This window comes from Arvicanthis niloticus, chromosome 13 (assembly GCF_011762505.2).
Source record: "Arvicanthis niloticus isolate mArvNil1 chromosome 13, mArvNil1.pat.X, whole genome shotgun sequence".
Taxonomy (NCBI): Eukaryota; Metazoa; Chordata; class Mammalia; order Rodentia; family Muridae; genus Arvicanthis; species Arvicanthis niloticus.
This window is the reverse complement of record NC_047670.1, coordinates 25,844,340-25,860,008: the sequence shown is the minus strand read 5'-3', so window position 1 is coordinate 25,860,008 and position 15,669 is coordinate 25,844,340. Positions and strand designations below refer to the sequence as shown.

Here is a 15,669-nt window from a genome sequence, read left to right as displayed (position 1 = left end):
TCAGTCTAGTTGGTAAAAATCTTTTCTGCACTGCCCCAGGTGCTTTTTAATGTTGTAAGATGTTTCTGTGTTTCCTGCCAATGGAGTCAGGGTTTCAAGATGCAACACAGAAGGGCATCACCCATCTTCACAGTCCCATCCTTTCAATAATGAGGTCATGATACTACCTCCAGCCAAAAGAAGTTTTGATTTTATTTTTATTTGTGGTTTTTGTTTACATAGCTTTCACTATCTTCAATTTTTTTCTTTTGGCTATGGTATAAAATTGTTTCAAAGAAATTCCTATATTGAAGCAACTTTTTTTCTTATGGTATTACTTTCGTTACACAATTAAAATTCTTACAGCATCATTACATTTATTTGTCTACTTAGAATTATTTACTTATAGTGTGTATGTATATATTTGTAAATGCATGTGCCACAACACACATGTTGTGGACAAAGGACAACTTACAAAAGTTGGTTTTCTCCTTCCAGCCGGTTGTTTCTAAGGATCAAACTCAGGTCACAGAGTAAGTGACAAATACTTTTATCTGGTAACCCCTCTTGATGGCCCACTCTTAAGGAATTAACTTTTTATTTCATAATTTACCATAATATTCTATTGGAAATGCTATAATTAGATAAAATGTCTCATTAATTCTGATGATATTGATTAGTCTTAGCTAGTAAAAGCTATGATATCACATCTTTCACTTTGCATAAACTCTTGGCAGCTGGCCATTGGAAATGTAGCAGTCTCAAGAGTTTAAACAGAAAGTGAATGCTGCTAAACTAGAATTAAGATGCATACATATTACCATGAGTGTGTACATACCAACAAGAGTGTGCACATACCCCCATGAGTGTGTACATACCACCATGAATGTGGACACACCACCATGAGTGTGCACATACCACCATGAGTGTTTACATACCACCATGAATGTGTACATACCACCATGAGTGTGTACATACCACCATGAGTGTTTACATACCACCATGAGTGTGTACATACCACCATGAATGTGTACATACCACCATGAGTATGTACATACCATCATGAATGTGCACATGCCACCATGAGTGTGCACAGGCATTGCCTTTGTGGGTGTTTGGACTTTTGGATATGTGCAGACATGCTTTTTAGAACCGTGATGCTTTTCTTATCTTTTATGCTTAAATGAAATGGTTTGAATTGTGAATATATTCCTTTAAATTTCACATGTTTATTGGGCCATCGGCCTTGTGGCCTTTAATCTGCTTGCAGTTTAAAATTCCCTGTTTTACTCAGCATAGTTTATATAATTTATATTATAGTTACCTGTCATTCTACTTAATTCAGTAATTTATGTCAGTAATTTCTTTAATATTTTAGTGACAAATTGCTTTATGGTTCTTTTTGCATGCTACTTATATTAGTAAATCATTTTATTGACTTTTTTCAGTTGTGAAGTTTTCAGCATTGATAAACTCTTAAGAAGATCAATAAAAGCTTTTTTATCTTTTACTTAAAGTATATGACACTTCATTTTAACATTACTATTACATCAAAATCAATAGTTATTATTTTTCAAAATGTTAACTTCATCTAACAATCATAAATAATTTTCACAAAGGGTATGCTTGTTCAAAATTTGCCTTTAACGTTATTTAACATTACATTTTAGACTTAGAGCAAAATGAAACAGCATAGTTTTTCAACATAGTGGTTGTTTTAACTTCAACAAATAAGAAAGGGTATGTTTTGTTTGATTGGTTTGGTTTGATTTGGGGTTTTGGTATTCTTTCTATTTGGCAATAAGGAAAGAAAGTGACCTGGCCAGATGGCTTAACAGATAAAGGCACTTGTAGTTAAACCTGAGAACATGAGTCCCATCCCTGGAACCCACATGCTGGAAGGAGACAGCCAACTCACACAAGCTGTCTTTTGACATTCATGTGTACTTTGACGAGTGCATGCCTTCCCACCGCAACCACTGCGTGCACACTTGCTTGTGCACACACACACACATACACTCACACTCACACTCACAAACAGACACACACACACACACAGAGGGAGAGAGAGACATAGACACACAGAAACAGGACAGACATATAAATATACACACACATACACGATAAAAACATAATATATAATTGTAAGAAAACTTTAAAGAAAAGAAGCTATTTGGAACAACAGATATTTTGACTTTTAACATAACAGATACACCATTTTCTCAATTTCTCATGCAAAATAATTTTTAGATTAAAATCCTAGTTAAAATATATTAAAACTTTATTAGAGATAGCTGCATAACCATTTGGCATACAACTTTCATTTTTTTTTTTAAAAAAAAGCAACTTAATTTGTATACAACACTATATATATATATACCATAAGAATGTTGTTAATTCGCTATCGCATCTCCCCTCCCACTGCTTCTATGAGGGTGAAGGGGACAACATCTGAAATGTGAATAAGTAGAACAGTCAATAAAAAAATACATTTAAAAAAAGAGAATGTTAATTACTAAAAGATAAACACATAGATACTGGAATGCCTAAATAGTTAAAAAGAAACTAACTGTAAAATTGATTGAGCTATTTAATAGAATTATTCAATAACTTGTTGTAGGATACCTCAAGAGAAAAAAACTCCCAAGAAGCCTGAATGAGTCAAATGAAGTCTTTATTAGCCTCCAGTGGGACTGTCTAAAGTAGATTAGCAGGTGTCAGTCATGTCTTCCAGTTGTTTAGAAATTTTAAGGACAAAGTATGAAATATGACTATACAGAAAGCACTTGTTGTTGCATAAACAGAGAGATAACAATTAAATGGTCAGGCAGGTACCATTTAGCTCAGGTTACATTGTATAAGAATGGTCCTATACAATTACATGATAGTCCAGAGAGCAGTTTTATGTGATAGTTCTAGCATTTAAAGTATTCTCTTTTTTCTTTCGTTTTTCTTTTCTTTTTTGACAGGTTAGCCTGAAATTTTCTTTTTTCTTTAAATTTCTTTTTTTTTTTTTTGCTTTTGTTATTAATCATTCTATTCATTCACATCTCAAGTAAAATCCCACTTCCTAGTTACCACTCCACAACTCCCTCCCATCCCATATCTGCCCTCTCCCCCTCCCTTTGCCTCTATAAAGATACTCCCCCACTCCCCCACCCTCTCCCACCCCACTGCTCTAGTATGCCCCTATGGTGAAGCATCAAACCTCCACAATACCAAGAGCCTCCCCTCCCATTGTTGTCAGTCAAGAACATCCTCTGCTACATATGTATCTGGAACCATGGATCTCTCCCTATACACTCCTTGGTTGGTGGTCTAGTCCCTGGGAACACTCGGTGATCCAGCCAGCCAGCATTGTTCTTCCTGTGAGGTTGCAATTCCCCTCTGCTTCTCCAGTCCTTCTGCCAGCTCCTTGCACCAAGATCCCTGAGCTCAGTCTTACGGCTGGCTCCAAGCATCTATATGTGCATTGGTCAGTTGCTGGCAGAACCTCTCAAGGAACAGCCACATCAGGTTTCTGTCAACAAGAGCCTCTTGGCAACAGCAATAGTGTCTGTGTTTGGTGTCTGCAGACAGGATGGATTCCCCAGGTGGGGCAGTCCCCAGATGGCCCTTCCTTCAGTCTTTGCTCCATTTTTTGTCCCTGTTCTTCCTTTGGACAGGAACATTTCTGGGTTTAAAACTTTGAGATGAGTGGATGTCCCCAACCCTTGATTGGGGGCTGTAACTGGAGGTGGTCTCTGCAGATTCTGTATCCTCTTCGCTGTGCATTTCTGCTAAAGTCAACCACGTTCAGTCCTGGGACCTTCTTGTTTCCTGGCATCTGATACAAATACTTTCATGGATGCCATGACTGTAGTTTAGTAGTCTACTACAAAGTCATCACTGGTGCACCCAGAGTCTCTCATCTCTAGTCAGCCTACTCAGATGTAAGACAAGTGATGTGAGGAAGGATCAGAAAATCAAGAAAATTCCCATTATCTATTACAAATCATCCTTGTTAAACTCATGAATGAATTGTGGTTTTGTTTTATTTTGTTATCTTTGAACAAGTACCGCAGTGATGTTCTGTGAGGTCTAGAGCCTCAGATAAGGAGGTTAAAAGTTTAATGCCCTTTAAAAAAAAACTCAGTATCATGTTGTATAGTAGATGCAATGGGTTTCTTGGTCCCTATCAGTTATGTCTATCTCTGCATTGAGTGAGTTGGTGTCTTGGTGAGGTATGCATGGCTTAGATTGATCAATATATTGGGTATCTATAAAGAAAGTCATTCCTAGACATATCTACCTGATCAAGCTAGAACGGGGGAAAGGAGCTGCCTTTGACACTGTTATGTGACTAGATGTTTGACAATTGGCATGGGATATGAAAGAGTATAAAGGCAAGACTAAGTATTTACCGGAGCATGATGTACAAAAATTGACAGTGACTCAGAATTTTATACTGAATCTTTGTCAGAGGTGTCATAAATAATGTATTAAAGTAGAAGCCATTCAGTTATAAGAGCCATATGTGATAGTAATGGTCACATAACCTCTAAAGTATTCAGATACTATTTTGCTGGTCATTCAGTTTAGTCCAAGGAATTCTTCACATAACTAATAAGTCTCAAGTAGGGTGGCCTCCTGTAAAGCTATGAAAACTTGCAAAGGCCCCAGGACATGAAAGGGTATATGACGTATTAATGAGATACAACAGAGGGCATAATTCTGGCTTACATAAAAGAATATTTTTCATTTCAGAGTCAGTATTTGGTTTTGATTGTGTATGAGTTATGATAATCTTAGAATGAAAATATAATTCTCTTATGTATTGGACAGTAGAACATCTTTTATAGTGAGCTCTTTTGTGACTATCAGGATGTCTAAAATGATTGTGAGAATGAAGATACTTTTAGAATAATATTATAAAATGTGACTTCTTGACTAGTGGTTCACAAAAAATTGAGGATGGTTATATTTGTAGCTGTATTGCAGAAGCCGTTGCAATGGCATAGTCATTAAAGAGCTTTAAAGAAGCTGTGTGAAGTTGGTCCTATAATGAATGTATTGTGGTATCATTAAATGTGAAGGCTGAGAGGGATGCTGTTGGCATAGGCAATAAGAAGAACATAGAAATCACATCAATGACAGCAAAATATTTATCAGCTAAACAGTTGTGCTTAGTAATTTTAAGAATATTGCCAATGGGTTTCTAAATTGGTAGGGCCATGGAATTGTTTAACAAGTTACCTTGAGATTTCAGTTACTTTGGCTTTTAAAATAGACAAATTACACTGTGAAGTGATTAAATCATGAGGTTAACCATCCCATCTTCTCTGAGTGATCTTGGATATTGAATTTCAGTCTCAGAAGAGCCTGTATTATTTTGTATTTGACTATATTAATTATTTTAATTGAGGGTAAAAATCTATGGCAGTCCCAATTTGTCAGCCCTATTACAAGTACCATAAACTTAATTAAATTTATTACTATTTTGGCCAGAGCTTCCATAACCTGTGTGAGATAGTTAGTCAATGCAATATTTATGAAGATTAAAATGAGGCATAAGTATTCATTCACCATTTTATTACTTATAAACACCATGTTGTATCTATTGTCTAAATTTAGTAACTTTCCAAAGAATATTTTTAATCTGATGTGGTCTATTGATTAAGGCCACAAAAGTTTACCAGTTGTTATATGTCAATAGTTAGTAACATTAATTCCAAACTTGTATTATAGAAGCATGGAAAACAATGGTGGCTACTTTATAATTTCACTGTATGAAATTTTATAGTATTGTTTAAATTAGTAAGTAGGGGAAATGATTAGTAAGTAAGGTTTTTCTTCAATTTTCTGTTTCCATATTTTATGCAAAGATTTTTGTTTGTTTTTGTTTTGACTTACTTTTATTTATTTTTTATATTTGTACTGGATTGTTTTTAACAGGTATTATTCATACTTCTGTATTTTTTACTTTGATTATATTCATAACTCTTACTCCATAATAACTTATAATACTATCATGAAGGTTAAAGACTCCCTCATGAAAGTGCTTACTTATAGTTTATAATCCTCTCTGCTTAAGGATAATTTGAATAAAATCCTTACTTGTACCATGAAGGTGCCAAAATGGTATTTTCTAATAAACCCAAATACATACATACATACATACATACATACATACATACATTCATACATACAATTAGGACTCTTCTTAACAGCAGGTTTCCAGACAATGGAATCACCTAAGACATTCACAGGATCATCTTGAGATACCTGCATTTTGTAATTTACAGCTTAGCATTCAACATGATAACTGATTTTTCATATTACTGACTAATAACATACATAAGAAACAAGGTATCAAAATGTTTAATGAGTTTTCTATGGAAGGGGTTAGTGCCTGCTTGAAACATATAACAAAGTGCCAAGGTCTAGCTTCGGCATGGAGAGGGATTCTGAGAAAAGGGGTGTCTGGGAGTGGTGAAAAGAAAGACTCGAAGTCAAATGGTAGGTCCAAGCTGATGACCTGTGTTCTCCCTGATACAGCTTTTCCAGCCTGCCTCTCTATGTTGTTTTCTCTCTGGAGATTTCTTTGTGTATCTTCTGCTTGCTTGCCATACTAAGAGATCTCTTTGTCCATGTCCATGCTTTATTTTACATATCAGTCCAGTCACTTAAGACAGGTTTTATTGTGATTATCTTACTAACCAGCATCCCACTTCTTTGATTCTTAGGACCCAGCAAGCATACATTTTTTTTTAACATTGCAAACGAAATGAGAGATCTGTCTGCCTTTGTTAAATACAGAAGACCCAGGAAGACACAGTTATATTTGTCTTTGTAAGCATAAACAAAAAAATTAGCTGGGTGGGATGTCTCAAGATCACCACTCCCTAAGTCTCTTTATCTCTTTCCTTAGTAATTTTCTAACAAGTTGGCTCACAGCACAGCTGCTTTTGTTCCATTAGATTCATGAAGCCACTTGTTTAATTCAAATTTCTCCCTTATTTTTTGCATAATTGAGAAATTATATATTTTCGAACACATGTATTTAGAGCTCTTTCCCATAGCTTTAAAGGCTGTCTTGAAGGTCCAAGTGTTAACCGGTTTGCTGAGACATAGCCACACCCCTGACTCCTGGACTCAGGGCTGTTTCTAATTATTATGTTGTCATTAACGTTAATAGGAAGGACATTCCTTGGAAGGAAAGAGTCCTCCGTTGCTAGGGCTTCCAGAAAATATGTACATTACTACAAAAACAAGCCTTATGCTCACAGTAGCCATCAGCACTGGAGGAAACTCACCTCAGGCTCTATCCCAAGGGCAGAAATCATGTCACTCTGTCCCCACCAGGGACAGGCCAGACTGGGCAACAAAGTATCACTATCACAAGGTAAGAACCTGTTCCATAAACAGTTGAAACCAGAATCATGAATTATGATACAATACAAGGCAGAAATATCTAAGTCTGACACATGCTTCAGGTTCAGTGAAAGAACTCCCTCTTGCTTCTAAACTTATAACTTATAGCATAGAGTGATGAAATCTGTGATCAGAGAACTCAGCAGTGTGCAAGGTTTCTAGCAAACAACAGCACTTCATTACTAAAGCAAACCAAAAAGAAAAAGAAAAAAGAAAAACAGAGAAGAAGAAGAAGAAGAAGAAGAAGAAGAAGAAGAAGAAGAAGAAGAAGAAGAGGAAGAGGAAGAGGAAGAGGAAGAGGAAGAGGAAGAGGAAGAGGAAGAGGAAGAGGAAGAGGAAGAGGAAGAAGAGGAAGAAGAGGAAGAAGAGGAAGAAGAGGAAGAAGAGGAAGAAGAGGAAGAAGAGGAAGAAGAGGAAGAAGAGGAAGAAGAGGAAGAAGAGGAAGAAGAGGAAGAAGAGGAAGAAGAGGAAGAAGAGGAAGAAGAGGAAGAAGAGGAAGAAGAGGAAGAGAAATTAAATAAAAGCCTCAGTTGGTCATGATCCTTGCCTTGACAAGTTTGCACTACACAGGATTTTTAGTTCGGGCCAACTCCAAAACAGTTCCAAAAAGGTACAAGTGAAAAAAAGGAAGCATCTTGGCTTTGGAGTTTTTATGAATGGTTGCACGATCCTGTGTGAAGCTACAGCTACATACCTACATGATTTAAAGTTCCTGCTATACCCAGTGGAAAATATTCAGGCTTCCTAGTCAGTTCCCCATGCCTGGGGCTCCATGTAAGGAGGTGGAGAAAGCCTTACTGCTGGCAGTCAAACATCAAACACATTTTCAGTCTTCTTACCCAAATGAATAGAGTAGAAGAAATTCTTATGTCATATTATATACATATGTATGAATATTTCCCTTGCCATCACATTTTGTATTCTCATTCCACTTCAAACAAAATTATTTCCCTTCCATTTACAATGAAATGACTATAACATGCTGTAGAATACGATTCGATGAATTTTCAAAGTGACTGTCATTTGATCTAATACAGGTTCAAATGACAAATGTCTGCTCCGAGTCATTACATGATGGATGTCAATGCTGCTGCTTCACACTTCTTTCAGTTTTTAAGTAGTTATGGGTCCAATTTCTGCTTAATAATTTAAGAGAAAATTGGAAAACAATATATAGTAACATGAAATAGAGTTTTTACTCATAGATTTATCAGTAGTTCACAATGACATAGTCTCTCACATGTTTGTCTGCAGGTTACTTTTCCTTTTCCGTTTGTTTGTTTGTTTGTTTGGTGGATGGGTTGGTTAGTTTTAGTTGTGTGTTTGTGTATGTGTGTGTTCTATGTGTGGTGGTGGGATGTGGAACTGTTCCCACAAATGGGGATTCAGGTGGAGAATGTCAGGTTGTCTTCTCTATAGCTGTTCATCTTATTCCTCTAAGACATGATCTCTTAGTGAATATGGGAATTATGGGGGATGCCGTCAAGCATCATTGGCCTGCCTGTCTCTACACTTCTGACAACCTGGCTCTGGGATTATAAATATATGGCTGGAGCTAGCTTTTTAGTTAGATGCTGATATCCACAAAAGTCCTCCAGGGTGTGCAGTCTGCACTCTTAACTATTAACTAGTCTCACAGATCATGTGGAATAATGAAAAATAATGTGAAATGGTAGTCCACATATTGTCCTTTATTTGTCTAAACTTGCTGTGACCTTGAATAGATGCTTAAATTCTTCCAATTTCTTCTCTTGTTTTTTCTTTGTGTGTGCCTGTGTGTGTGTGTGTGTGTGTGTGTGTGTGTGTGTGTGTGTGTGTGTGTGTTGTTTGTTTGGTTTGGTTTTTTTTTTTTGAGACAGAGTTTCTTTGTATATCCCTGACTATTGTGGAACTGTAGGACTTTATCAGGAGGCAGGCTTCAAACTCAGAGATATGTCTGCCTCTGCTGGGTTTAAATCTTGCACCACCATGCCTAAATTGTATTCTCATTTTTGATTTGCATTATTATATTGTGTTTGTATTGTAATCTGTCTGATTTCTTTGTTCTGTGTTCTTCCAGTATCCATACTACAGGTGACATTAAGGAAGTTTTGTTGTTTATTTTATTTTGATTTCCTTGTGACATGGGTTCCTATTATTTTGCACTTCCTACTATAAAACTTGATCTCTCTATATAAATCTACTTCCAAATCTAGAGAGTGTGATACCAGAAGAGAAAGTTAGGAAAGTATCACAAAGACTTCTGAAATCCAAGTCAACTCACAGAACCCCATGAATTTATGGGATCACCGTAACTATCTAGAAACTGCAAGCAAGATACTGCAAGATCTACCTTATTTTCTTATGTACCTACAATGTCCTATAAGCATTATAAGATACACCCATTTTGTTACTTTTTTTTTATTCTAATGTATCAGCTTAAGCCCTGATACATTATGTTAACTGTTATGTTATGTGTTATCTTGTGTGCTATGTTACCTGATACATTATGTTAACTGTTATGTGTTTATGTTAACTATTTTTACTGCTGTCCTGTAAAAGTCATAAATATATGCATTGGATTTTTCTAGTCTTGAATTCAGTAGAAATGCTAAAAAATTAAGTTTTAGCCAGATTTCACTACTGGCATATCAAATTCATGTCACTTTCTATTTAGTAATTGGTATTGTATGAATGCATATATATGAATATATATGTATGCATATATGTATATATATATGTATGCAAATATATATACATATGTATATGTATATATATAATTCCTAAATATAACCTGTTATCTCTGTATAATTATATCTGTATCATGTGTTCAGGGTAGACAATTTGCCACTGGACAGCTACCTGGTTTCCCTTTCCCTTGGGAGGACTACTTTCTCATTTCCAGTTTTACTCAGCTGCTTGTAGTTTTTTTGTGCAGGTTTGGGGACTAGCTTGGTGTATTCATTGGTATCATTGTTCAGATCTCATTTAGATTGTAATGATGGTGAGACCTTATAGATGTAGATTCTGATATTATTAGGAGATACAAACTCAAGCAAATTCTCTTAGTTCTTACAATTTTGCATCTCTTTCCACGTTTTCTGACTTATGGGTGCAGCAGTAGTGTTTTGTTGGTGGTGTTGTTGGTTTGTTTTAAATGTATACATTGTGACTGGGCTCCACAGTTAGGCATTTTGATTGGTTGTGAGTTTCTGTAGTAGTCTTCATCTGCTGTAAAGAGAAATTTTCTTGATGAAGGGTAAGAATGTAATTATCTGTGGGTATAAGAACAAATGATTATAATTATTCTAGAGATTATACTGGTTTAGTAAATCAGTGTTTGTACATTTTCTCCCAATAACTATGACTTCACTAACAGGTAGTTAGCTGGGCTTTCAGGACCATGCAAGTTCTTCTTCTTACTGAATGGGTTGTAAGTCTAAAGAGAGCTTTTGGAGACAACCAAGGTGTGTACACATGCCATTACTCCACACTTACGCTTATTATGACATGGTAGTCATGAATGTGTTTCATAGCTGTCACTTATAACGTCCAACTTGTAATCCAGGAGAGTATAATGATCTGAAAGTGTTTAACACAGCATCCAGTTTGCTGGCTATATTTAAATTTTTCTTTCTGTTTTGTTAAGTCACAGGATTTAAATTTGATTTTTTGAACTGAAAAAAAACAATTTACATTTTAAAATATTTCATCAACTTGAAAACCTTGTAGCCTATCTTTCAAAGAAGTTTTGTGACAAATATTTTTATTTTCTGTTTGGCAGACAAATATGTGCTATAAATTGTACTATGGAATATTTTAAAGAGGAATCTAAAAAAAATTTCCTATAGTTTATATAAACTCAATATTTCAGACACATTGCTTTTATTGAACACAGGAAATTCAAATGGAGATGTATAGCTAGGATATTTTCCACATTCACTGAAACTGTGTAAACTAGTCAATTACCAAGCTAAATGTCAGAGTTGCATTTACCATGTTTTTTTAAGAAACATTTTATAAAAGGAATAAGTTTTGAGTTTTAATCTTGTATAGTATTTATTTTATTATAACAGATATTACCAATTAAAATTTTAATAAAATTGTTTTTTACTCAAAAGCAAGGTTGGGGGAAAAAGTGTGGCATTAATAGTAAGAAATCAGCAGTACTTTTGTGAACCAAAGATACATATATTCTTGAAAACAATTTAATAACCCAAACGTTTAAACCTCATCTTACCTTGAACAAATTATCTCTGAACTTATTTTTACTCTCAAGATAATTATCTCAAGATAATTTGTTTGCTTTTTATCCTTTAGTCATATGAGAGCATAATGGCTTCCTTTCTGTTTACCCAACTCTTTGTACCTCTTTTCTAATTCTAACTGTATAGAAATGTCCTGTTAATTACTATAACATAATCTTGGGTACAGATCTATGAGGCATTTCTTTTGAGTGACAGTTTTTCACTAAATGGATCAATTATATATTCAAAGACTGAGTTTGTCTCTCCTCTTTTGATTTAGAATCTGACCTAATTGGTTTATAAACAACAGTAGTTTCTGGCCCTTTAGGAGAATACAGGAAATATCCTTTCTAACTGAATGGTTTATATAAAAATGTGAATGATTGGGGAAAAAAAACTTGAAAGCTGACATCTGAGAGAAAGCTCTGGAAAACCCAGGAGGTACACAGAAGGGAGCCTGGAAATTAGTTGTGAAGGTGCAGTAACCATGTAAGAAACATTGTCTAGATGAAACATCGTGTACCTGAGTGTTAGGAAATTTGTAATTATTAGAGAGTGGAGAATGGATCCTTCCCAGAAGGATCAAATATAAATCAGGAATATGAGTGAAGGGTTTGAAATAAATCTCTACATAGTAAAACTAAGTCAACATGATGCAGAATGTGTGAAGGACATGCTCTTCTTGGTGGCAACGAAAAGACAGACCCTTAAGAAGCATTAGTGAGAGGCACTGGGGAGATTAATTTAGACTATAAACAAAAGGAGGCTTTGTCAAGAAAATTAGGAATGAGCAAAATGGATGTGTGTTGATTGTAAAGTAATTCATATGCATCCATGAAATGTGCACTGCTGCTTCACAGTGTTGCTATGGATGATGCATTGGAAGGGGCAGTTAATATCACAGAGGCATTAAGAACTACTGCCTAAAACCTTTGTGGTATCAGGACTACAAACAGAAATCCAAAAGCTAGTCATCGGCCTCACAGACTCAGAAATCCAGTGTTGTTAGCTAACTCAGGGAATAAAAAATCTTCAGATGATGAATCCATATGGATTCCAATCAGCCAAACCTCAGTGGGATAGTAGGATAAGTTACATTGACAATTGTCCAATTTATTGTAAAAAAAATAACCAGCAAGGTTGTCAATTCTGGCCCTTTGCCTAGAACCCTTTATGTTATTATCTATATCCTTATCCATATCTGTACATCTATTCAACTGCAAGTAAATGTCATGAATTATCAAGTTATAGATCAGAGTTATTTAAATTTAAGGGGATCTTGAAATGAAACTTCAGGTATTTGTAGGAACAAATAAATCACAGCTTATATTAAACTACCATAGCTGGAACACTGTTGCCTATATTGGGGAACATTTCTTTGAAACCCATTAAAACAGCCTTTCCTAAGTGTAAGAGCAGTAGAAAATCAACAGTGTGAAAAAAACTTAGCTTCAAGAGTTTTAAATTATTTCTAGCTTATGTTCCCTAAATTCTGATAGCATTTGACATGCTATGACCTATCAATTATATATAGATACATGAAACTGCAAAATATATTGGCTGTTTTCTCTCTTATATAAAAAAAGTCACATATTTTAAATAATAAAAATATAGGTTAAGATTAACATGAATCTTTAAAGTTATAAAGATGTTATTCTTCAAAATATTATTATTTATTTCTGGATTAAATAACAGTAAGATTAAGACCAGCAAGACAGCTCTTTCTTGTTAGAAAAGCCAAGGCTGAGAAACTTTGATTCCCTGAGCCCAAACTGTAAAAGAAAAAAAGTTTGATTCCTACAAGTTCTCCTTTGAGGTCCTTCACATATAGTTACCATGTATAAGAACGCATAGAGACATGCACAAGATACAGTAAGTAACAAATAAATCACAGCTTCTTTTAAAATAGGTGAGTTTAGAACCTGTATAATTTATTGAGAATTTCTACTTTAAACTGAAAATCCTATAGAGTGCTCATGTTACTAAAATTCTACAGCACATTTGATAATACGTATTTCTTACTGAAAAAATTTTCAAGGAATTCTATGGAAAAATATCTTGAGAAGTTTTTGAATGGATAGAATGAAACAATTTCATGTCTGCAATTCAAATGCTCAAGGCATGAAAGTTACCATCTTTTCCAAAGTTTTCCATAAATTTCCAAAGTTCAGAGTATGTCAGGAAGAGTAAGGAAAGAGAAGGAGTCTCAAAGCAAGGCATAGGTGAAGAGGAAAGGTGGGGGGGATAGATTTGCACCATTCAGTCCTGTGATTTCTCTACAGCATCATGATACCTTTCAGATCTGAGTTTCTGTTCAGACTGTAGGTAGCTCCATCATTCTTACCTTCCTGTTAAAGTTTCTGCTTGGCCAAGTCTTTGCTCCCTGTGAGATTGTGTCACCAACATCATTACCCACACTTCTCTCCCAAACTAAAAGTACCAGAGATAGAGATGTGGTTCCAGGGTAGAGTGCTTGCCTGCCAACTGTCACTCTATCAGTACTGGAACCTCAGTGGGATTTCTCTCAGATATCCTTTTGTTGCCCTGTGTCATGCAGACCCTGTAGTTTTGGATCTGCATATCCTTCATATACTCCAGCAGTACACAATGGTCCATACACTAGGGTGGGCCACTTCAAAGTCCTAGATCTGGGCTCCTGAGATATCTAAGCTAGTCAGCCCATTGGCTCTCCTGCTCTAAAGCCCCCAGAACCAGAACCTGCTCTACTCTGCTTCCCAAAAAAGTTACAGGTCCAACAAATCCAGTTCTCCTACTCTGATGAACTCAAGACCAGCTGTCTTGTCTGATGTAGGTGACAAGGGATGAAAGGGGGAGATCTCCCTTAGTCATGTCTTTACACGGCAGACAAGTGGTCGGACCAGCTCTCACAGGGTTACACACTCATAGCTGACTCTCCTGTGTACCCACCACTAGGGTCAGCTCTATTGTGCTGCCCAGGGTGCAGGGCTAGCTCTCCTGAGTGCTGCATCTGATGAGGGGCAGGGACAGCTCTCCTGCTTTCATCACCTCAGGACCAAGTCTCCCAACTGCCACAGATGACAAGGGGCAAAGAGGTAGGAGGGTATCTCTCCCTTGTCTGTACCAACACATGGAAGATGAGGCACAAATCCAGCTCTCCTATGGTCATATTCTCAGGACCTGCTCACTTACAACTCCCTCAATGTGGCAGTGTGTGCAGACGCTCTCTCTGAGTACTACTGCTGGCTAGGTTCCTAGTTCAGCTATTCTGCTCTCCTGCTCTCCAGCTCTTAGGGCCAGATCTTCCATGATACCCAGGAGAGGGGTCCGTGGGTTCAGTTCTACGCAGTCCCTACAGAACATGTCTCTGGACCATAGCCCAGACTAGCCATGTCTGCCTGGCCGTTGGTGCCATGTACCATCACCAACTACTCAGATCAAACTATTCCTCACTACCCACAAGTCTACTGTTCTGCCTCTTTTCATTGTGCCCACATGCTTCTGTTTCTTTCTCTTCCATTTTCCCATCACTTACTTGTTCTTCTTAATGACACCCGGGATCTCCAAGTCTTTGGGGTTGTCTCAGGTTTGAAGTCAGGAGTGCTATGCCCTGCTTGTGCATTATGACACCCGGCAGGGTCATCTCTGGCATGGTCTGCCCCATCAAGCCTGTGAGGATCCAGACTGGTAGTCATGTCATGCTTGCTTTTTGGGGGAGTGATAGACTATTAATCATTCAGATGTTCACAGGTCAGAACCCTGAGCATAGACATAACCTCACTTTTCTCTGTCACTTACTGACAAACATGTGACACAACAGCCAAATCTGCAATGCTACAATTTTTAAAAAATATCTTCAATTTGCCTTTCTTAGATTTGAAGGATTAAAAACATATGAAATTTTCCACTGAGGTAAAATACAATGCAATTTTATGCAAATTATTTCTTAACAACTTAGATTTCATTAGGTTTAAATGGACTTTTGTTTCCCAAAAGTGGAAAGTGCATGTCTTCATTTTAAAGTCTGTTACCAGGCTCTGGGTCTGTATTTCGTTGTCTCTTAAAGGCAGGC

General features: G+C 36.4%; 1 protein-coding gene and 1 pseudogene across 1 annotated transcript in view; one reads left to right on the top strand and one right to left on the bottom strand.

Annotated features, from left to right (window-relative positions):
* The window catches only part of Csmd3 (CUB and Sushi multiple domains 3), a 942,208-nt gene that overhangs the window by 713,173 nt on the left and 213,366 nt on the right, over window positions 1-15,669 (top strand).
* On the bottom strand, window positions 15,314-15,438 carry LOC117719432 (small nucleolar RNA SNORA17; annotated as a pseudogene).